The following is a 24,665-nucleotide window of genomic DNA, read 5'->3' on the forward strand; positions in this document are numbered from 1 at the left end:
CTTCAGCATGATTCTGGAAAGTGTTTCCTTTATTCACAATGCAAATAGATAACAACAAAATTGATAAGAAAATATGATTGAAATCACATCATGAAATTAGTTATATTCAGTTTACTTAAAATTAAACATGTAAAAGAACATAAATACAAACTATATATAGTGAGCAGCATTAATGTGAAATGTTGATTTTTTATTTATTTTATTTTATTTTTTTTGAGACAGAGTCTCCCTCTGTCACCTAGGCTGGAGTGCAGTGGCATGATCTCAGCTCACTGCAACCTCTGCCTCTTGGGTTCAAGTGATTCTTCTGCCTTGGCCTCCCAAGTAGCTGAGATTACAGGCATGCACCACCACACCTGGTTAATTTTTGTATTTTTGACAGAGACGGGGTTTCATCATGTTGGCTAGGCTGGTCTCAAACTCTTGACCTCAAGTGATCCCCCTGCCTTGGCCTCTGAAAGTGTTGGGATTACAGGAGTGAGCCACCATGCCTGGCCTGAAATCTTGCTTATTAATGACTGGTGAAATCTTTAGTCAGGGGCATTTGTAATGAATTCTCTTTGTTTTAGTCCATTCTAGACCTTATTCTGGTTCAGTTTCATTTGTCAATTATCTGTGCTGTCTTTATTTTTGCTAAAGTACATTTTAGCAAAATATAAAAGCCATGACTGTGGCTTTTAAAATAAATGCAGAGAATTCTCAATCTGCAATTGAAAAAAAAAAATCAGAATTTCAGGATAGCCATGCTTCATCAATTATAAACTCATAGCCCTACTTATCTCTCTTCTGATTTCTTATTTTATGTCAGAAGCTTTGTTTCTTTCAATGCCCTCACTACAAAATGACTGTTGCAGGTGCTCGTTATCATTAAATGACAGCTCTCTCTCTGCTTTGCTCTGGGATGTGATGGTTGAAGATATTATACAAACTTCCTTGTCTTTTTACAGGAGGAAAATAATTTTCAACTTTAGTATTAATTGCAAAAAACCCCACACCATTAAGCAGAAGTCAATGACTTGATGCAACTTTCCCTCCTAAATTGCTAAATTGCAAATTAATTATTCTCCTTCCCTTTTAACATTTCCTTTCCACCTTCCAGTAAGCAGCTCTGTTTGCACCAGTGGTTTTTCTGTTCAGAATTTTTATGCTTCAAATTGTGGATTACCTTGTTTTGGGACAACAGTGATTTAATGTATAAGGCATGATGTGAGGTGCAATCCCATTGGTTTCTTTTAGGTAAAATAAGTTATTCAGAAGTCATAAAATGTGCCATTAATTACCATTAATGACAATTGACGTTGGGTTCTGATGATTTGGAGAAAGCAATGCAACAATTAGTCAGAATAAGGAATTATTTTTGGTGTTACTCTTCCAGCTGACTCAAATTCTGCATTTCTTGTTTTTAATAAAAATGCAAACTTGGTCATGTTAATTTCCTGAAACAATATGCTGAAACAAGGTTAAAGAGCATGTACATTCTAGAAAAAAATTAATTTGTTGTAGATTAATATGAATTCTGGTTTTTAATATTTCTGTCTGCTTCTCCAAAATTCTTAGGAGATAAACACCTTGGATAGGGAAATGTTCTACCCCTGAAAGGAACATTTGAGATATCAAAACTGAATGGTTGTTCTAACCCAACAGTGGTAATTAGTATCACCTAGTATATGAAAAATACTCATTCCTGGGATTCTATTTTCAGAGATCCCCATTCAGTAAGTCAAAGGTTGAGCACAAGAGTTTGCATAGTAAAAGAGTTGCACAGTTTATACTGATTCACATACTTCATTGATCATATTGATCATTTCCCTAAGTTTATAGCCCTTACTATGAACAACTTATAGAATGGAAGCCAGGTATATTATATTCCAGTAATTGTTACTGAAGGAAAAATTGTGACTGCATCATCACTCCTGTATTGTCATACCCTCAGGATGAAATATTAAGTCAAAGATAAAGACCCATGCACAGATGAGATGATCTAGATTTGGACAGCTTTGGAGAGTCAAAGGATTTAACTGGTACAATTTAATGCGGTGCAAGTAGCATATATAATCACAGCCTTAATGGGAACACGGATTAGATGGTGAAAAGTGGGTTAACATCCGGGGAGAGAGACAGAGAGGTAGAAGTCAAGGAAACTGTGAGGCACAAAATGCTACAGGGAATATCAAGGTGTTTAGATCAATATATGCAAGCAATACCCTTACAGCAAAATTCCATAAAATGGGCACTGTTGCTCCATCTGACCTGCATAAGTGCTTGTTGCTAGGGCAGGACCGCCTCCCTATCCCTACCCCCTATTCTTTAAAGGGACGTCAATTTGAGAGATTGCTGCAGGATCAGTATATTGAGTTAGATTTTCACACATCAAACATCACGTTTGATCTCTGTTTACATCTTATAATACAACTAAACAATATTAAGAGTGAAAATTTGGAACAGATGAAGAAAATAACGTTAACATTGTACAGAAAAGCCTAAAATAAGATTTTATAGTAGATGGTTCTAAAATTGGTAACTTAATCAAAACACATGATACTTTCAAGGAAAATTGATAAAATTAACTAATAGCCAAAAGTAATTTATAAAAGGCTTAGAAATCAACCATTAAAGGAAAGGAAATGAGAGATAGAGCAATGTCAGAGAATAGAACCCAACCAAACCACAGGCTCAAGTCCTCTACATTCACCCGTACTAGCCTGACACATCAAACAGGTATTTTTACTAAACTAGAATCCCCTCACAGAAACAAAAATCATAAAATAAACTATTCCGAATCAAGACCAAAGCTGTGAATTCATTGACTAAAATCTTTTATTATATAAGTCCTATACTAGGTGAAAGAGTTTCTGATTTTATTTTGTTGTTATCCTTATTGGGTTGAAATCAAATGGACAGCTAAAGGAGTTGTATCCAATTCAATTCAGTATATAATTAAATGTGTATCTCTTATATGCCATTCACTTTGTTCGACATTAGAGAACACAGATGAATAAAATGACATTTCTTCTTTGAGGAGTTCTTAATCTGGAAGAAGAGACAGAACAGTAAACAATTAGCTGTGACATAACATGCAAACTGCACAATAGAAACCTGATCCTGGTGCTGTGGAAATAATTACACATTGTCTAGGGAAGGACAGGGAGGTGGGAAGGGAAGTCCACAGGGAGTGAGTGACATTGGAGACTCTGAAGGATGGAGTTTCTCCACGTGAGCACAGAGAAGAGAGGGAGGGAGGGAGGGGAAAACCCCAGGAATGGAGACAGCATGGAGTGAGTAGAGCATTCCAGGAGTAGCGGCCCAGCATCTAGTGTGGTGACAGTGAGGGTTGAAAAGGTAGTGTGCGACCAGGTTGCTGTGGTTCTCTGTCTTCAGTGTGGCCGCGGGGGCAGGGTGTGGGGCACATAGGGGATACAGAGTTGGAGGATTTGGATCTGCATTCTTTCTCACCACTAATAGCACTGTGATCTTTGACAAGTTATTCCTTAATTGTGCCTCAGTGTCCTCATCTGAAAATTGAGAATGATAAAAACAATTTCAAACTCAGGGTATGGTTTTAAAGAGATAGTGAAATGAAGAATTTAGAACAGGGCCTGTCACCTAGAAGTGAGACAGAAATAATATATGGTGGTCGTAGAATAACGGACAAATCCAGGCAACAGTTTTACATGATTAGAAAAAAAGAAAAGAAAAAACTGTTGAAATAACTGCACAAGCTAGAGGCTGATAAAACCATGAAAACCAGGGTGTGGACTGTCATGTGCAACCATGTGAAGAGACCACCAAACAGGCTTTGTGTGAGCAATAAAGCTTTTTAATCACCTGGGTGCAGGTGGGCTGAGTCAGAAAAGAGAGTCAGCGAAGGGAGATAAGGGTGGGGCCGTTTTATAGGATTTGGGTAGGTAAAGGAAAATTACAGTCAAAGGGGGGTTGTTCTCTGGCAGGCAGGAGTGGGAGTCACAAGGTGCTCAGTGGGGGAGCTTTTTGAGCCAGGATGAGCCAGGAAAAGGAATTTCACAAGGTAATGTCATCACTTAGGGCAAGGACAGGCCATTTCACTTCTTTTGTGGTGGAATGTCATCAGTTAAGACAGGGGCAGGGCATTTTCACTTCTTTGGTGATTCTTTAGTTACTTCAGGCCATCTGGGCATATACATGCAAGTCACAGGGGATGTGATGGCTTGGCTTGGGCTCAGAGGCCTGACATGGACCAATCTGGCTAAAAACACTGGATGCAACATGGCCCTGGACTTAACCTAGATTTTCACCCAGGACCTCATTATCCACTCATTAACATCCTAGATCACACACCCACCCGTGCCATGACAGCTCTGGGAACATTTTTATTTGGTGTAAAAATGGGTGACAACACAGTTCCGAGAATCTCCACCCTTTTCCAGGAATCTTCTTGAGTAATTTACCCCTTGGTTAAAGAAACCCATAAATCTAGAAGCCCCAGGCGCCACTGCCCAACTCTCTCTTGAGTACACCTACACTCCCTTTTCTTGAGTATGTACTTTTTGCTTTGCAATAAATCTCTGTACTTTCGCTATTTTCCAAGTTGTCCTTGAATGCTTTCTCACTGTGGTGTCAAGAGCCTGGACACTGGCTTGGATCAAGGTCCTACTGGTGTCTGGGGACCTTCCCTAGCTCACCAGTATCAGAAGTATACTAAATAATGTTAACTACTGTCAAAATATTTTGGTGGTAAAGAACTTGGAAGGCAAGATGGAATGATGATTAATGGCCTGGACTCTGGTGTCAGACAGACTGGGAAAGTATTTATCTTTTGCCATCCATAGAACCTTGCAAGTGTTACTTAACTTCTCTGTACTTATAAATTACCAATCATTGTAAAGTATCACAATGTGGTTTTGAGAACCGAGAAAGTCCAACACTTAGCAAGTACTCAGTGAGGTTAGCTGCTGTCCTTTCAGAGTCATGAAAGAAGAGGTGAGGGTCTGTGTGGGTTAGGAAGGAAATTAGATGTATTTGGCTCCTGTAGAAAAACATGATAAGAAAGCAACAATAAGAGTAAAATGTAAATAGTTTAATTTGGCATTTGGAAGCAAATGGCTAATGCTTTGTGGTGGTGATCGATGGTGGTGGTGCTATGTGTGTATGTGTGTGTGTATTTCCTTAGAAAATACAGCTTTTAACTGTTTTTAAAAGAGATGGTCATTTGTGGCATTTGCTTGGTGGATACACTGGCTTCGAGTCTTTCCATTCTTCCAAGCATAATTTCCACAATCAAGCAGAGCCAAAAATCTCTCTCAATGCAGTCAGAAGCAGGACTTCTGACTCTGAGCATTCAAAATACATTTAGCCTATGAAGCTGTTTGGCATAGCCACTGATTTCAAATGGCAGAAGCCACGGTTTGCTAGGATGGGAGAGGCAGCAGCATGAGGAATCTAGCCAGATGCTATCTAGAAAGAAATCTAACTGGCATGCTAAACCATTGATGTGTTTGTTTGTTAAAAGGCACTTTGAAAATAATATATTTGAACTATCACAAATCATTCTTGATTATGATTAATCTGTTGTTTTTCAAATGAGGAAAAGGAGTTTCAGACATGTTAGGTAAATTTGCCCAAAATTTCACAATAAGTCAATAGTGGAATCTGTTTGGTCTCCACATTCTCTGTATACATTCTAAAACATCTTTCTGCATGCCAAGTAAGGTAGTTGTTGTGGGCAGAAGTATAACTTGAACCATATGTTTTCCAAATGGAAGTAAACCACGAGGCATCGCTCCACCTTCCTGGTCATAACATTGATTTAAATGAGTAACTCTGACTGTGCTTTAGAGATGGCTTTACAGAAGCAACTTTCAGTTCATGTGTACATTTCCCTGGAACATTATTAGTAAAACTGATCACTTCTCAAATTTGAGGAAACAAAGGCAAGCCATGGACTCATATAAGTAAAGCGGAAGACTGTCACCTTCTTCAGTCCCATAATCCTACCCTATGCTTAGAGGAGCAGGAACTGCCTTTAGGCTCTCAAGACACTGATCAGCATCCTGCCTTGCCATTCTTGAATTGTTTCTATTCCGTCTCAGGGCATCGATTCTTAAATTTGCTTCGATTGTCTTAATACCATGGCAAGACCCACTTCAAGTCCGATACATAAAATTCTTTAAATTAAAAAAATTGAGTTGGAAGATGTAGAAGTCTGTAGATGTGTGATGTGGATGTATATATAGTGAGATGGGCAGGGGACAAAGGGGTGAGGGAAGGGCAACTGCAGCTGCAAGTTTAATCTAATCTGCCAGCCCCCATTAAGACTCTTCCTCTTCCTTTCATTTCCAGGACTTGAAGCTTGGAAATATCAGGGTTAAGAGAAGCCAAAAATTTGGTGGCACAGGCGGAACATAAGAAACAGTAAGGAAAGAGAAAGGAAAGCCATTCTTTTTTTTTTTTTTTTTTTTTTTTGCAGCGCCTCCCTCTGTCACATAGGCTGGAGTGCAGCGGTGCAATCATAGCTCACGACAAACTCTAATTCTTGAGCTCAAGTGATCCTCCTGCCTTGGCCTCCTAAATAGCTGGGAATATAGGCATGCACCACCATGACCGTCTAATATTTTAATTTTTCATAGAGACAATGTCTTGCTTTGTTGCCCAGGCTGGCCTCAAGTGTCCCTGCTGCCTTGATTTCTCAAAGTGCTAGGATTACAGGCGTGAGCCACCACACCTGGCCAAAAGTAATTCTATTTGTTGTATTTTCATCCTTAAATTCTGTCTCTCATCTGTAAACATCCTTGTATGATCATGCGATGGCCCACGTGTCCCCAGGCTCATTAACCTATGCAAACTTTGCTTTGATATAAAGCAAATAAGTTCGTTTGGACTCTCATGCTACCGTCTATGGAAGAAAACCTACAATCTCATGTCCTTTTCCTTTGGGATACCAGGTATTTTGGAAGGGTTTACAGTTTCTTTCCCAATTTTTTTCTCTTATCTCTTGTTTCTGATTCATCCTTGTTTAATTTTGACTCATCTTCTCTGTTCCACACCCCTTAGCTCTTCTCAAAGCTACATTTTGGGTGCTTAAAGTTTCTTTTTTTTTTGGAAACGGAGTCTTGCTCTGTCGCCCAGGCTAGAGTAGGGTGCAGTGGCACAATCTTGGCTCACTGCAACCTCCGCCACCTGGGTACAAATGAGATTCTCCAGCCTCAGACTCCCAAGTAGCTGGTATTACAGGCGTGTACCACTATGCTAGGATAATTTTTTGTATTTTTAGTAGAGACAGGGTTTCACCATCTTGGCCAGGCTGGTCTCGAACTCCTGACCTCTGGATCCACCTGCCTCGGTCTCTCAAAGTGTTGGGATGATAGACGTGACCTAGCGTGCCCAGCCAGGTGCTTAAGGTTTCTTGACTTTTAAAAATGTCACTCACACGTGTGTAGCAGACTTTTTGATGAAGATCAAGAGTAATGAATGGGACTGCACACAGTCATCATAGAGTCAACAACTTGAAATCTAGCATTACCATGCCTTTTCTCATGAAATCCTCAGGCATCCTCACCTCCATCTCCTGGTTGTCTTAGCCCTTCAGATTCCTGGTCTTTGTGCAGGGCTAACCCCGCCTCCTCTCACTAGTTTTCGTGTCTTCTCCCCGTTTATAGGTTTTTTCATCCTCTCTTTCCAGCAATGCCTAGGAAAAAATAAAATTTTTTCCCTTTATTTTATTATGCATAGTGCTTTAGCTTTCCCTGGTCTTATTTCCCTTGTCTAGTCACATTTTGAAATCTAAAATCAAAATGGCTCATTGAATCTTTTTGGTAAACAAAAGATTGCTCTTTCCTCAAACTAATTTTCCTGCTTTAAAACAATAAAGTCTTTGGGTGAAATCTTAGTTGGGATAAAATTCAGTAAAAAATCTCTTCACAGCCTGTGGGGTTGAGGGGTAACACATTGGATTTAGCTCAGTAACCAGTGAACTAGCTTGAGCAAAGCATACAAAGAAAATATTGCCTGCTTTATTTTACTTTTTTAAAACAATTTAAGTCAGAAAACATTAAAATCCACTGGGGAAATTTATGTAAAGTTGCTTCTCTTATTGTAAGAAACCAAAGGTTCAAAAGTACTTCCAGTGCCTCATGCCTGTAATCCCAGCACTTCGGGAGGCTGTGGCAGGTGGATCATAGGTCAGGAGTTCGAGATCAGCCTATCCAACATGGTGAAACCCCATCTCTACTAAAAATACAAAAATTAGCCGGGCCTGCTGGCACACGCCTGTAGTCCCAGCTCCTCGGGAGGCTGAGGCAGGAGAATTGCTTGAATCCAGGAGGCAGAGCTTGCAGTAAGCCGAGATTGTGCAGAAGATTGCACCAAATTGAATATAGACTCAGAGCTACTGATTCAGTGCCACTGCACTCCAGCCTGGGTAACAGAGTGAGACTTCATTTCAAAAAAAGATAAAAGAAAAAAAAAGTGCTTGCTTCCAAGCTTTGTGTGTTTTGAAAGTTTCCATGAAATACATCTTGTCCAGTTTAACATTTTTCTAGGGTTTAGATGTGACATGGGGCCTAAAAAATATTTGCAGCTGCATTTGCCACAAATATATAAGGAATACAAGAACAATGATAGGGCGTGGTGGTTCGAACTTGTAATCCCAGCACTTGGAGAGGCTGAGGCAGGAGGATTGCTGGAGCCCAGGAATTTGAGGCTGCAGTGGGCCAAGACTGTGCCACTGTAGTCCAGTGTGGGTGACAGAGCAAGACTACTCTGTCTCTTTAAAAACAAGCGCACACACACACACACACACACACACACACACACACACACACAGGAAGAAGGAAAGAAAAGCGGTTTCAAGCAAATTAGTAGCTCTGAATCTACATTCAATATTCAATTTGGGGCAATCCCCTGCACAGCTGTGCTGCAGACTCCCATTATGACCCAGAAGAAAAGGGAATCTCAACAAGTGATTTGAAAAGGGTGGACAAATAGGAAACATTCACACATACAAGAATGTCAGTTCTTAAGTCAACTAAATATTAGGTTGGTGCAAAAGTAGGCCGGAGCGGTGCCTCATGCCGGTAATCCTAGCACTTTGGGAGGCCAAAGCGGGCGGATCATGAGGTCAGGAGATCCAGACCATCCTAGCGAACACGGTGAAACCCCGTCTCTACTAAAAATACAAAAAAAAAAAAAAAAAAAAATTAGCCGGGTATGGTGGTGGGCGCCTGTAGTCCCAGCTACTAGGGAGGCTGAGGCAGGAGAATGGCGAGAACCCGGGAGGCAGAGCTTGCAGTGAGCCGAGATTGCTTCACTGCACTCCAGCCTGGGCGACAGAGTGAGACTCTGTCTCAAAAAAAAAAAAAAAAAAAGAGTAATTGTGGTTTTTGCTATTACTTTCAAATGGCAAAAACCACACTTACTTTTGCACCAACCTAATAGATGGGAAAGCAGGAGCTTTTTTATGTCCTAAAAATACCTCAGAACTCACCTTGCCCATGTACTCAGCTACACACAATTCTAGTGGTTCAGAGAGTCCTGCTTTGTGGTGCACTTTCATTCTGAAAGACTTTGGTGAGTCAGAAGAGCAACTTGTTTGAAGCATACTCCAAAAACTCGAGAAATCTTGCTATTCCGAGCATGGATGCCCCTGTAACCTAATATTTCTATTGAATTTATAGACTGATATTATGAATACGTGTTGGGTAGTGGGGCAGGCGTCTGGGTTAAGGGTTCTTTCAACTATTGATCTCAGCACAATAAACAGTAAGTGGTGCCACTGGAAATTGGATTCTGATGTGATGGAAACATGCTGAGTCATCGATTACAGTTATACCCCATGTGTTTCAGGGACATTTATAAAGCTGTGGGGCTAAATCAAATCTGACTTGGAGAATGTACAGAAAATATTTGCAGAAAGCATTGGTGGGGGCAGGGAGATTGTCAAAAATATGACTTTAAAAAGCAGTGTTTAGGGTATTTCTGGAATAATTCTGGGCAAACCACAGAGATGTCTAAAGCTACTTTGAGTGTGCTGAATTAATTGACTTCCTAAAAATTAAATGCAAAATACATAATTTTAGTAATGCAAATTGTAACAAGGACACAAAATAGTTTATGTGCTCTAATGCCTATAAATAGCTTTTGAAAAAGCCCAAATGCCAGGCAAATAAAATATGCCCCTTATACATATATTGACTCCTATTAAAACTAGGGAGGATAAAAAAAAAAGTCATGTTTTGGTAACAAGTACATTTTTTAAAATCCTTGATATAAACTATGCTAAGCAAGAAACTGGCAGATAAATGCTGAGATACAAAAAAAATCTAAAGACGCATGGGCTTCTTTTTTTTTTTTTGGAGATGGAGTCTCACTCTGTCGCCCAGCCTGGAGTGCAGTGGCGTGGTCTCTGCTCACTGCAAGCTCCGCCTCCCGGGTTCACGCCGTTCTCCTGCCTAAGTCTCCCGAGTAGCTGGGACTACAGGCACCCGCCACCACGCCTGGCTAAATTTTTTTGTATTTTTAGTAGAGACGGGGTTTCACCGTGTTAGCCAGGATGGTCTCGGTCTCCTGACCTCGTGATCCGCCCGCCTCGGCCTCCCAAAGTGTTGGGATTACAGGCGTGAGCCACCGCGCCCGGCCAGATACCTGGAATTCTTAAGTGATTAATGATAAAGATTAGGATTTAGAGCTGGAAATAAAGAAGTATTTGCTAAATGATGTAGATATTGATGATGTAAATTTAACTGAGGCCTCAAATTTGAATGGAACCTCCCCCCCACCCCCGCCCCCCGCATGAAGAAATCTGACTTTTGTAAATATTCTGTTACTTACCCTTTCTGGTCTATTAAGCAATAGACCATGATAACTGCAAGCAGTGATCGAAGTGTTGCAATGAATTTGTAAACCTAACCACACTTTATGATTTATCACCACATTTTAAGGCGGTGTGTTTCCTTTCTGTATCATCTCGCCTTGTCAAGGAATGTAAGAAATCCTTGTGGGGTGGCCATTGCAAGTGTAAAGCACTGAACTTTGAATGAAGAAATCCATAGTTCAGACTTCACTTTTCCATAACTAGATGTATGACCTTGGGCAAGCCATTTTAATTTCTCAGGATAGTTAGACTAAATAGTGTTAATAATTCTAGTTTATTATATGCCAATACACTGCTAAATACATTCTTACACCATTAATAATCCTTTGAAGTAAATATACTTTCATTGACACACACACACACAAAACAGAGTTTTAGAGATGTTAAGAACATTGCCCAAGGTTGCAGGGCTAATAAAGAGCAGAAAAAGGGTTTTAATGGAGACGTTTTCATTCTAAAACTTATGTTCTTACTCAACATGCTGTGGTGCCATTCTAAAAATATATGCATTTTCCAAGTTAGCTTGGTAACATAATGGTTAGGAGCATAGATTGGAATCCGGAAAGCCTGAGTTTTAATCCTGGTTATTGACACTTACTAGTTTTGTGACTTCAGTAGGCTACTTGCCCTTTGTGTATCTGAATACTCTCATCTGTAAAATGAAGATAATAATAGTATATCCCCCTTAAAGTAGTTAGAAATTATAAGTAATACATTTAGAAGAGTGTCTGATGTATACATTATGAATATTACTATTTACTGTTATTTTCCCTCAAACAAAATGGATATATATATATACTGAGAAAAATGTGAAAATACAGTGGGATGACAGAACAAATATTTATTAATATCCTAATATAGTCAACAAACCTGTCCCAGGTTTTAGGAAATGCAACATTAAAAAATATTGACAGGTTCTATTGTAAACAGCAGTCATTCTACAGAGTGAAAATTCTTGCCTTCTTGTTACTTCTCTAAATAAAGTCTCCTGGAAGGTGATTTTTACTTAGAGAAACTGATATCTATCACACTGCACTCTCCTTTATCATAGGTGACTAAGATGTCAGGCAAAGCATTTCTTTTTGGAAAATATTAAGTGATAAATTACTGGTAACTTAGTTTTCTGATAATTCCTTTTAAAATGCATTCTTTTATAGATTTAAAGATATTATATTTTATTTATTATGACTCATTTTTTTGTGGCCTGGAGAGGATGTATTAATACTTCATGAGAACTTATTTATATTTATAAAGCTTCAAAGAAAATAAAGCTTCAAAACCAAAGGTTTTGAGTTTGAGACTTTTATGTGGTACAAGAATTGGTGTCTGAATGATGGAAAGATTAATTTCACTAGTGGAAAGTAGTTTGTACTTAAAATAAAAGAAAATTAGTAATTTAATAGGTGACATTTTCCACACAATTATTGCTAAGGTATGATTAGAAGTTATGATATTTGAATACTTGGTGAAACTTATATATTTTACAGAAACCCAAAGTATTCTCTGATAACAGTATGTTGGAGATATAGAACCTAACTGCCTGATTAAATCAAGTGAAGCATTTCTGAATTTGCCTAAGGTTACAACCTGAAACAGAGATAAAATCTGGAAATCATTTCTGAATCAAAGTCTAGTAAATCACTAAAATCCAACTGCATGTCACACATCGTATATAGTGTGAGGGTAGAAAGAGAAATTCAATAAGCCAACAAATACTTACTGAATGCCAATGTATGTCAAGCATTTTCTTTCCACTTGTCACAAAGCAACCTCAGAGTTCTGCATGTTATCACTACTTTTACTTTGCAGGAAATGAATCCTATTGGGGTTTGGATTCAGCAAATAGTCACCCTTTCTGTGTTCTACTGTGGGTGGTTTATTTTCCTACTTCATTGATGACAGTGGGCTGGGCCACGGACTTGATTTAGCCAAAAGGTGTTGTAAAACATGATTCAATCTGAGACTTGAAATGTGCTTCTCCATTAGAGCCATCTTTCTGTGTTTTTGCCATTGCTACAAAAACATTGTGACATTGGCAGCTCATTTGTCCACAAAGAATTGGAGATATTTTGAGCAGAGCTGCCTTAGGTGACTGTCTCTGGAATCCTTGGTAACTGAGACAATCTAAGGAATCTGCAGATCTGCAATTTGAAACAGACTCACCCCAATTTACCAAAAGACTTTTGAGCATAATAAACAGTGTTTACTGGTGCATATCACTGAGTTTTGGGGTATTTTTTATGTAGCAATAGTTGACAGATACAATTATGCTGACTGAAGTCACATAGTTAATAACTGGGGAAAGAAGATTCTTGCTTTCACATTGCTTAACAATCTAGTCAGTAGAGGAAGATAAATCCAGAGCAATAGACAGTAATTGATAATCTAGATCATACATTTTAGGCAATATTATCTCTTAGAATTTCCACAGATGAAAGATTAGTGAGAACTGGAATGTAGATACAACATTCAAAATGGTAAAGTAGCCCAATATCTCTACTGAGGACACTAGGATTGTCACTTTAACATAGGTTTAAAAGCTCTAAAGGGCAAGTATGTTTGACAATTAGCATCATGCCAAAATCCTGAACCAATGACATGGGTCCTAAGGCCATTAAGATGCTCTTCTCTGCAGTGCCTGGAAGAAATCTCAACAGTCCTTGTTAAAGCAGTACTCTAGGGAGTGACGATCAATTGATAAAAGTTGGCATGTAAGCCAAAATCTGTGTCTCCCTCGATCTTGGCAGAAAATCTATCAAGAGATATTAATATGTTGGGGCTCATGGCACAATACCCAAAGTATGGTGCTCTGGCCTGCTAAATATTTAAAATGAAAAGAGATTAGAAGGGCTGAGACCTCTCTGACTTTCTCTTGCCCTCCTATCTCTGACCCCTCATTCTCTCCGAAGCCAGTTATAGAAACCAGAGTCCCTCTTCCCCAAGTTAGGTCAAAGAGACTAGAACCTTTTCCTCCAAAGGAAATCATAAACCTAGAAAGGCCATTCTCTTCCTTCTCCATTCTCCCTTGAATCTGTCATTCTAGAGAGGTCCTGCCCTGTACCCAGGAGGAAAGAATGCTACATATAGCAGCCAAGAAGAATCTGAACAGACAGGCCTTGGTGGGGTTCCCCACTACCTCCATCTGTTACCATTAGGTCACATTGATTTTTCCAATCACATTTTTACATCACTGCTAGGCAGTTTTGCTTGGGTCTATGGGTATTCATTTCTGAAAGCTCTCGTGTCACATAAAATTTTGCTTAAATAAATTTGTTATGCTTTTCTCTTGAGAGCCTGTCTTTTGTAATATACCTGCTGGCTGTGACACTTATGATGGGTGAGGAAAGGGATCACATCTTTCTAACCTGCAGTTTTGGCACACAACCCAGGGTGGCTGAGACAACTGACTTGCTCTAGAGCCTGCAGATGGGAATCTGGAACAACTGACAAATAGCCAGGCAAGAAAAGGTAAGAACTTTGTACTAAGGTCAGCTCTCCTGGATCTCGGACTGTAGTGCCTGGTTGAGAATAGAAAGTAAACATTTCTCTTTATCCCTCCCCTTCTAAATTCAGGTTAGCTTGAGAAAATCATTTGTTTGGATCATGAGTCTTTTGTAAATCTGGTTTTGGTTTGGGGATACCCATTTCTTATTGGTCCTTTCCCTCTCAGGGACAGCTTTTTCTTTCTTGTCTCATTTTGTGTCCTGAGAGTTTGACTTTGTGACCAGTGAGAACACACTCTGATTTCTACCAGCTGGAGGACAATATTTTACACAGTATCTATTTAAAAATTGTTTCAAAAATATATTTGGTAACTTAAAACCAAATATTTTTTATCCGTTAAGTGAAATTAACAGATACTCATTATCGGGGTCATTTCTAAGTAAGTTAAAATAATGAAACATAAATTGCTAAGCATAAATTTAAGTTTATATATGTTGGCATCTCTTCTTTTCACATGGTATAGGGAAGCTAAATACATTTGGTTCTATTAATAAAAATTGAGATAAAGTGAGTTTTTAAAAATTATAAAATAGTGAATGCAGATGTAATACAGTTCAAAATGCTTGCTAGATTTCACTAGAAGTAAAGATAACTAAGTTCAGTATTATAATTAAGTAATGTGACTACATTACTAGAAATTATAAGGGAAACAATTATGTATGTGAGAAAAGTAAGGTGTATTTGATAAGGAGAAGTATGTGGAATTAGTTTTTCTTCAAAATACAAAGCTAAGCATATGAAAAAAGGTTATAAAAGGTTTGTGTAAATCTTATATTGTGTGATTAAAACTTACTGAGATTGAATGAATTTATTTAAAAGATTTCATTAAAAATTAGCTTTAGTATTAATATTACACAGATGCAGAAGTCAAACTTAGTCTGTTAAAACAGAATATTGGTCTGAAAATTTAGTTTTCTTTTTTTACAAGCTGTTGCTTAGGAAACAAATATTATATGTTTTATTAAGATTTTTTTGTAATTATTGTTGTCTTTTATTAGGCCTTTGATTACTTAAGAAAAGTGAGTCTTCTTAATGTTAAAAGAGGTAAGTTGTTTTTTGCAACTACGTGACCTTCTGTTTTTGCCTTTAAAATATTTTGTTGTTGCTTCGATTAAACAGATAAACAAGAAGACCCTATTCAATTGTTTAAACTTATTTACATTTTTGACAAACTTCCCTTAATCCAATTCTAAATTTAGTCTTTTGACCTTGAATTAACTTTGGAATTTCCCAGTTTTGCTACTGAAAAACTGAAAGGATGTGTGCCTCACCTTGTACAAGAGCAATAGTAAATGAATTTGGCTTATTTATATGTTAAATTATGTGAGAAGCATTGCCAAATAAGTGATGCCTGCCATTGATATGAGTGTTTCAAAGTTTATATAAAATTCCTGGGAATCTGATATGTTATCAATCATAATTTTGGTAATTATGTTAAAATGTTATTATATGCCATGAAAATAACCAAATTTCCTCATAAGTTGCACCATCAACTTGATGAACTCATCAGATTTTCAACCATAGTCGTTTTAAATATTTGTAATTCAGTTATTGTTTTGATTCTTTTTAAAAAGTATTCCTAGTCAGCTGCAGTATGAAATAGTTTGATGATCAGTTTTTGGCTTGACTTCTTATCCTTGAGAGGCTTCTTAAAAGTTTAATCTGAAATTCCTTATGAAAATTTTCACCAAAGCAAACTTAAAGAGATCCTGTGTGGTCAATCACTATTCTTGCTGTACTTATATAAATGATCAGACAAAGTTTAATGAGTTTAGACTTATTTTGCAAACAAATTAATGTCACTTTGATTATCTTTGGCAGAAATGGAGGTAATTGTAGAGAGAAAAATTACATTAAAAAAACTACAGTACACTGATTATTAGATTCTAGCTCATTATTTCTGAGGATTTGTTATCCACCTGAAATCTGGACTGGATCTTAAATTCTTCCAGTTTCCTCTTATATCTGGCTATGATCCTTTAAACTAATATTTGTAATTTTTCTCTAACCCTTCTAGCTTGGCCATTGAAATTAAGACTGCCTTCTTCCTGAAGTCCCACAAACTGAAGCTAAATGACTGATACAGACTTCCAAGAAATCACTACAACCACTTATATTGAACAGCTTTTGTGCTTGTTGCTATATGAACTACTCAGAATGTTTACTGGGACACCAGAAACAAATTGCAAATCAGAAAACTCTGTCAGAATATCACTGCCTATCCTCACTCTGACTAAGAATGCTTTGAGCCTAACATATAGAAATCTTAACTGGTTGCCCTCTAGACCCCAAAACTGAGTTCATAGTTTGTTCTAACTATTAACCTTTTCTTTCTTTCTTTCTTTCTTTTTTTTTTTCATAGAAATGCTTCTCATGAAATACCCAATTGTTCAAACTATATACAGGCCTGACTTTGGTAGAAGCCCATCTGCCACACCACCTCCTAAAGTGAGACACAAGTGCTGTTAACTGTCGAACTTGACTTAGCTCTCTCAGGACTGAGAGACTGGTTCAATGGCTTATGAGACACAACAGCATCCCAATTTCTTGACTGTAAGATTTTTGGGTAAGTTTCATTCAGGGGAATGTTGAGGCTCAGAACATGACATCCTAAAGAATGGTGTTTGTTCATATTGAGCATTTTGAAGACAAGGACATTGGAAGGGCCTCAGAAACAAGGTCATTCTGACCTTTTCCTGCCTTCCTGAATTCCACTCCTCTTTCTTCCACTGAAGGCAGTCGTGGAAACCACAATTCCTCTTCCTTAAGGCAGGTTGCAGAAAAGAGAACTGCTTCCCCCAAAGCAACCCATACAACTTAGAAAGGTCACTTTCTCCCTTCTCCCTCCTCCCTTGAGAAGGACCCTCATTTCAGAGTCCCGCCCACTATCTGGGAGGAGAAATGGTACACAGAGAGGCCAAGGAGAATCTGAACAGAGAGGCCTTGCTGGGTTCCCCTCCCCTCAGCTACCACCCTTAGATCACATTTTGTCCAATCACATTTCTACATGGCTGTGCATTCTTCATCAAAATTAAGCCTAAAAATAGAAAGTTTTCTGTAGGTTTTGGATTTCACTTTTGGGGGCTCCCATGTCAGGTAATACTCTTTGATTGAAAGATTTTTTATGCTTTTCTCTTTTTAACTGTCTTAAAGTGTGAACCATCCTGCCTACCTGGCTGGTGTTTCTCTTTACTCCTTTTTGCCTTTCTTTTCCTGGTCATGTCTTGTACCTTATGAAGAGCTGTTTTTGAACTTATGGAGTTAGCCATCTCTGTCTTGCTTAGTTACTGCTGTCAGTCTACCTGTTCTTTAGTCATAGCAGGATTTTAAGCTCACTACATGCTTCTACCCCTTGTCTCTCAGCCTTCTCCTAGATTTCTTTTCCTTATTCAATTTTGAGTCAACTAATTCAACAAGTCTTTTAAAAGTACCCTAAATTCTCATGACCCTTTCATTTTGTCCTAATAAATTTGTTGTCTCATTGCCTCTAATGCAGATGGGGCATGCACCAGTCTAGGCCACTTTGAGGCAATGGCAGAGAGAAGAGGAGAAAGAAGTGGGGACAGAGGAGTGGAAGTACAAGTGCAAGTAGGGATGGCACTTACCTCCCTGCCACAATGCCTGGTTGGCTGAAGATTCTATGACCATTCTAACTTTAATGGACTAAGCCATTCACCTATAAGGCACAGAATCTTTTTTTTTTTTATTCTCATCCTTTTATTTATTTATTTATTTTTCTTTTTTTCTTTCTTTTTTTTTATTATTATTATACTTTAAGTTCTAGGGTACATGTGCATAACGTGCAGGTTTGTTACATATGTATACTTGTGCCATGTTGCTGTGCTGCACCCATCAACTCGTCAGCACCCATCAACTCGTCATTTACATCAGGTATAACTCCCAATGCAATCCCTCCCCCCTCCCCCCTCCCCCCTCCCCATGATAGGCCCCGGTGTGGGATGTTCCCCTTCCCGAGTCCAAGTGATCTCATTGTTCAGTTCCCACCTATGAGTGAGAACATGCGGTGTTTGGTTTTCTGTTCTTGTGATAGTTTGCTAAGAATGATGGTTTCCAGCTGCATCCATGTCCCTACAAAGGACACAAACTCATCCTTTTTGATGGCTGCATAGTATTCCATGGTGTATATGTGCCACATTTTCTTAATCCAGTCTGTGACTGATGGACATTTGGGTTGATTCCAAGTCTTTGCTATTGTGAATAGTGCCGCAATAAACATACGTGTAGGCACAGAATCTTTATTGTTCTACATGAAATTGTCATTTTGTTGCACTCAATGACAAAGTACCATTCAAATGCATTCATTTTCTCTAGTACTCACTTGCTGTCATCCTTTTCAGGGATCTCTTTGGCTCTCGTTTGGTTAATGGCATCAATCCCTAGCAAGCCTCTCAGATTTAGTCTTGTTCTCTTACAGGTCACCCACTATGTTGTTTTCAGGGTGAACATTTTAACAGTTAGAAAATGATAATTTGATTATTCCTATTTAAAACCCTCCTACAGCTTTGCATTGCTCTTGGAATGCAACTGAAACTTTGTGGGAGTATTTCTCTCATAATCTATGTTATACCTAACTCTGTATTCTCTTACCAAGCTCCATGAACTCTTATATTTTACACTTTATCATGTTGTATTCATTTTGACATTCAAATGTTCTATACTTCCTTATTTCATGGCAGTTGAACATGTGTTTTTTTTCTTACCCTGAAGTTACATTACTTTTTTCTTTTCTCAGTTCCTCAAGCCAGCTTCAATCTAAGCCCCACCGCCCTTAGAATGCCATTTCTAATGACTAGATAAGAGGAGTTGCCCTTTTAACTTTTCTAATTGTTCCTTATATACTTGCTAAGTAGTAGTTATCAGAATTTATTATCATTGATTGTTTAATTATGTCTCATTTCTACTAGACTGAAAGTTCATGCAGTAGTTATCACAGATGTCTTACTCATCCCTCTATCTCCAGTGCTTAGCATAATACTTGGAACATGATGGAACAAAAAACAATTCATCAAATAAGCAATTACATTATTATAACCTTGGTTAGATGTACCTCTATAGACTCAGTGACTCAGTACATTCTGGGACAGGTTAGGCTGATTCATTGTGAGTCATCAGGTCCATAGGAAACATCAGTAGTGAGGAAGCAAGGAAGATAATTTGAGGATATGTATTTGAGGGACTTGAATCCTACTGTAGTTGCTGCAGGCAATAAGGGGATACCTCCTTTCCTAAGGTACCTTCACCTGAGTGCCCTCTGGTCAGTTTATTGCAACTTTCTAGCAAGGAAAGTTAGGATAGCTAGCAATTACTTCTAATCATTTTTGATTCTGTGGCATCCAGACACAGCATATCATCTGCAATTACGCTGGCAGCTAAATGGCAAAAATTTTGAGGTAAGATTTGATGTAAATAGAACAAAGAAACCTTGATCTTTATTGAAGATGCATATTCCATTGCACTTAAAAAGAAAGTATTCATTACTCTCAAAAGAGGTGGCAGAAATTCATATTAAAAGTGGAAGGTTAAAATTTGATGGGTTGTTTGTGTCACCCTCAAACATCTTTGTGATCATAGACAACTAAAGAAGTATCAATAGGCACATCTCTTCCTTAAGAAAGCTGGAGAACAAAGAGTTTCCTATATTACTTTGCTTTCAAATTTAGGTGTCATATTTGACATCTAAACATATGGAGAAATGCTCACCAAATCTGATCTTTTTTGTTGTTGCTGTTGTTGTTGTTGTTGTTGTTGTTGTTAAATAAAGTCAATTCAGAAAAAAAATGTCATTCAACCCATAAGATAAAAGCAAGTCTGTCTGTGAATAAATTAGAAGTAAATGAACTTGAGGAGAGAATACACTGATTCATACCTCAAAAGGCATGATTTAAAGGCTGTTGTGTAATGAACGTTATGTTTTGTATTTGTAAAAATTGGTATATCACTATGAGATATTTTTAACTTGGTTAATGTTATGTTTAATATGTAATTGTTATGTTTACCATTGTCATTTACTTCGCTGTAGCCACCCAGTAGTACAGAAAAAGGAAGGGCAAAATATAGATAGTAATGCTAGTGCAATTAAATAGACATCTCTCATGTTTTCAAGATTCATTTGCAGCACAGCGTATTCATGATTCATGTAACTGTTGCTCCCACTAGGATGAAGAACCCTACAAACACGCTCAGCCTCAACAAATGAACTAAGGATCCCTTGGGCTGCCTTTCAACATGGAGAGATTGTTCTTTGTGTTCAAGGTGATGCTACTGGTGTATTAAATACTTATTTCCCACTAAACAAATATCAGCAAAAAGACCAATGCATAATCAAAAACTGAAATAGAAAAAAAGTATTAAGGTTTGTTTTGAGAAAGCTCTAGTGCTCAGATGTTCAGTGAGTTTCCCTAGTGGACTTCCCTGTCTCATGGCCCTCTCAAGTCCTCTTTTCATACATTTAAAGTTTTTCTTTAAGAAATCTCCTCCCTATTTGCTTGCTTTCAACTTCAACTGGCAAACAATATATCTTTTCAACTCCACAATACTAGCCGTCTAAAAGGAGAAAATAGAACTATCTATTCCATGTCAGCTTATCCCCAAATGAGGTCCCAGAACAGCTTCTTCCTGAAGAATAGCCTGGAATATTTTGTATAAGCACTTATTTCTGGATCTTACCCCAAACTTAGTATGAAAGAATCTCTGGGGTGCATCTCATGAATGCACTTGTCTTTTTTTTTTTTTTTTTTTTTTTATGGAGTCTTGCTCTGTCTCCCAGGCTGGAGTGCAGTGGTGCGATCCTGGCTCACTGCAACCTCCGTCTCCCAGTCTCAAGCAATCTTCCTGCCTCATCCTCCCGAATAGCTGGGATTACAGGTGTCCACCACCACACCTGGCTAATTTTTGTATTTTGAGTAGAGATGGAGTTTTGCCATATTGGTCAGGATGATCTGGAACTCCTGACCTCAGATGATCCACCCACCTCAACCTCCCAATGTACTGGGATTACAGGGGTGAGCCACCGTGCCCGGCCAAGAATGCTCATTTTAAACCATCTCCCCATGTGATGACTCTGACACATGCTACAGTTTGATGTTCCTGTGGTTTGACAAAGGGAGAGTTGAGATAGAGTAGACCTTAGCTGAGGCTGTGCCTGTCACCTAGGGAAAAGCTAGATTAATTCATAAGTGTGGCTTATACTATAAATAGAATAATAGTGGCTAACATGTAACACTTATTAAGTGCTTAACACATGCCAGACACTGTGTTAAATATACTTATACATGCTACTTCATTAATTTTTTACAATATGACCATGAAACAGATGCTATTATCACCCCTAAAGAATGAATTAGACCTTTTTCAGCGTTGAAGATGTTACATAACTTTGGTAAAGTCACATGACTACTGACACCTAACACTCAAAATAATTTTATCTAACCATTCTCACCATAATATCTCCCAGAAAGAAATAAGCAAAGATTTGGTATGTAATGATCAAGTCCTCTACAGACCAGTGAGATTACATAATCCTTGCTCTTGTTTAGTTTTATAGAGAAAATAAGATGGACATAGCCTCTTAAATGTGATTGTAACTTTCTAACTTTTCTAGATTATCTCCTAACTGTAGGTCTGATTCTTCTTGTATACTCTAAAGAAAACACCATACATCAAAATTTCCTGGTTTGAGGGATCTCCTCCTTCTTTCTCTCTAATAGTATTCCTTCCTACATTTTTCCCTATATAATAGCTGTTTTTTTTTTTTTGCAATTCATTGATATAACAGGTATTTATTCAATATCTACTATGTATCAGCCATTGTGGTAATGTTAAGGACACAGTTATAGACAGCAGTTTTAGTCTATGCCTTCGAATAAATAAGCCATATAAACACTTAACATATATGCTTAGTATTAAGAAGGAAACATAAAGGCATGAGATATAAAATCTCTGGAGAAACTAATTTTATTATTTATTTATTTGTTAACTTCACCAGGACCAGCTGAAAAAGAAATCAATTTTAATTAAGATTATCCAAACCTTTTTTTTTTTTTTTTGGAAGAGCTGACATTTATGCTGAAACCTACAGCAAAGTGAAGAGAGGAAAATGATCCTATAGAGAAAGAATGACAAATTCAAAGTTTCTGAGATGACAAAGATCTTGTATGTCAGAGGACTTTAGAGAAGGCCTGTGGAGCTAGCATTCAGTGAAAAATGAGGCTAGTGGCCCAGTTCTGAGTCAATATCCTGCAGGGAGGGCTCAGGAAATTGGGTTATCTTCTGAGTTGAAAGGGAAGCCACTGAGGGGTTTCATGCAAGGGAGTGACATTGTTATTTAATTTATTTCTTAAGAGGCTCTCTTTTGCTAACATGTGAAGAAAAGATTGGAGGGGAATGAGTCACTGAAAGACCAGTCTGTTGTCTATTGCATTATTTCGGATAAGAGATGATGGTGGTCTAAGGGGATGATTTTGGAAATAAAGGATGTGGATGATTTTGAAATATTACATGCACATGTAATTAACAGGATATGCACATGTGTTAAATAGAGGGCAAAGGGAGAGAAAAGAATCAAAGTTGACCCTTAGTTTCTAGATCTAACACCCTTGAGAAAGCTGAGATGAAAAATTTAGAAATAGGGGATATTTCTGGGATTAGGTAGGGAAAAGAGTGGGAAAACAAGATTGATTGTAACAAAACTTTGTTTTAATAAAACTTGAGGTGTCTATGAGAAAAATTAAGTGTGGATGGCTACTGGCTATACAACCTTAAGACTCAAAAGAGAATTCTGTAACAGAAAGATAAATGTAAGAATAATTAGCATAGATATGCTATTTAAATTCATAGAAGTAAATGAGATGATGTAGGCAAAGAAAAGTATTTAGAATAGAACCCTGTGAGGCTCTAACGTTTAGAGGTCAGACGAAAGAGGCTGAGAAGTCAAAGAAACTTAAGAAAGAATGGCCTTAGAGGAAAGAAGAAAACAAACAGAGCATGTTGTCATGGAAGCCAAGAGAAGAGTGTATTAGAAATAAGAGAATGTGGTCAAGTATATTGAATGCAGGTCAAGTAAGATAAAGACAAATAATTTGTACATTCAATTTAGCACTATGGTTATCATCAGTGACCTTAACAAAAGCAGTTTCAGTGAAGTGAGAGAGAGTTAAACCAGATTATAGATGGTGAAAGAGTAATGGAAACAGAGCATGGTTTCAAGAAACCCTACCATAATCCAATGAACTTGGTCCAAAAATTGCAATTGTATAAAATGTGGAGGGCTGTTATTTCAAGGTTAATAAAATTACCTGTGCAGCAATCATGCTGGTAGTTGTAAGGGTCCAGCTGTGTGATCCACATTCCTCCAAGTTCTGGCTGTAATTTGCAACCACATAACAGTTGTCCACTCTCGTTCAAATATAGACGGGGATGATTCTGGATCCTGTGGCCGTCTGGACTCCCATGACATCTGCAGTGATTGTGATGTCTCCTGATATTAGAGTGACTGAAATTGTGCTGGAAAAATTCTAGGGATTTAGTGTCTACTCCCTGCAATCCAAATTCAATCCTGCCATTCCTCAGCCTAAACACTCTTCTTATTCTTCATTCCAAAGTAAAGAACTTTAACCTACCCCATCTTGAGACTGTAGGTTGGTCAGAGAACTGAATCAAAGTGCCAATCATTTTATATCAAAATTTGAGCTGTAGATTTTTATTATGTCTAAAAACTTTTTGCTGCAAAGAAAAGTAAAAAAAAAAAAAAAAAAAAAAAAAAAAAGAGTGATATATGAGGTGGAGATGAGAGAGTTTTTGTTTGTTTAATGTTGTTTAAGATGGAGCTAGTTAAATATGTGAGATGCTAATGGAAATAATATAGTAGATGAGCTTTCTTAGGAATACAAAACTGCTAACGGTAAGGTGGACAGCAAGGACTGTCAGCACATGGAAAGATGAGAGCCTACTTGTTTGGGTTTAGTGCAGGATATCTGATCCTGAAAGGGCAAAAGGAGAAGGAAGTAAAATTGCTGATTTAGGAAAACATGAGACTCCTGCGAGAAATTAGAGCAAGGGGTTGGGCTCACATCATAAGAAGACTCAAGTTACTAGAACTGGGACACGAAGCAAAAAATTGTTTTAGAAATGAAGCACAAGTTTAGAGGCAAAAGATCAGAGCAATAGCAGCAAAAGTTCCAGCTCAATGTTAAATTTTAGGACTACCAATTCTGATTCCAGTCAAGAGACAGCTTAAGAGACCTATACCCAAGACAGGGCTAAGTCAATACCTGGTGATTCAGTTCGTATCACAGAGCTG

The 24,665-nt window shown here is 38.0% G+C and overlaps 1 long non-coding RNA gene across 1 annotated transcript; it reads right to left on the reverse strand.

Moving 5' to 3' along the window:
• Positions 1-320: 320 nt before the first annotated feature.
• Positions 321-24,084, reverse strand: LOC105476603 (uncharacterized). Its single transcript, XR_984157.3, has 3 exons — positions 23,662-24,084; positions 7,532-7,660; positions 321-3,030 (listed from the first exon to the last, which is right to left on the reverse strand). It is a non-coding gene; the product is annotated as an uncharacterized lncRNA (long non-coding RNA).
• Between the last annotated feature and the right edge of the window lie 581 nt (positions 24,085-24,665).

This window comes from Macaca nemestrina, chromosome 8 (genome assembly GCF_043159975.1).
Source record: "Macaca nemestrina isolate mMacNem1 chromosome 8, mMacNem.hap1, whole genome shotgun sequence".
Taxonomy (NCBI): domain Eukaryota; kingdom Metazoa; phylum Chordata; class Mammalia; order Primates; family Cercopithecidae; genus Macaca; species Macaca nemestrina.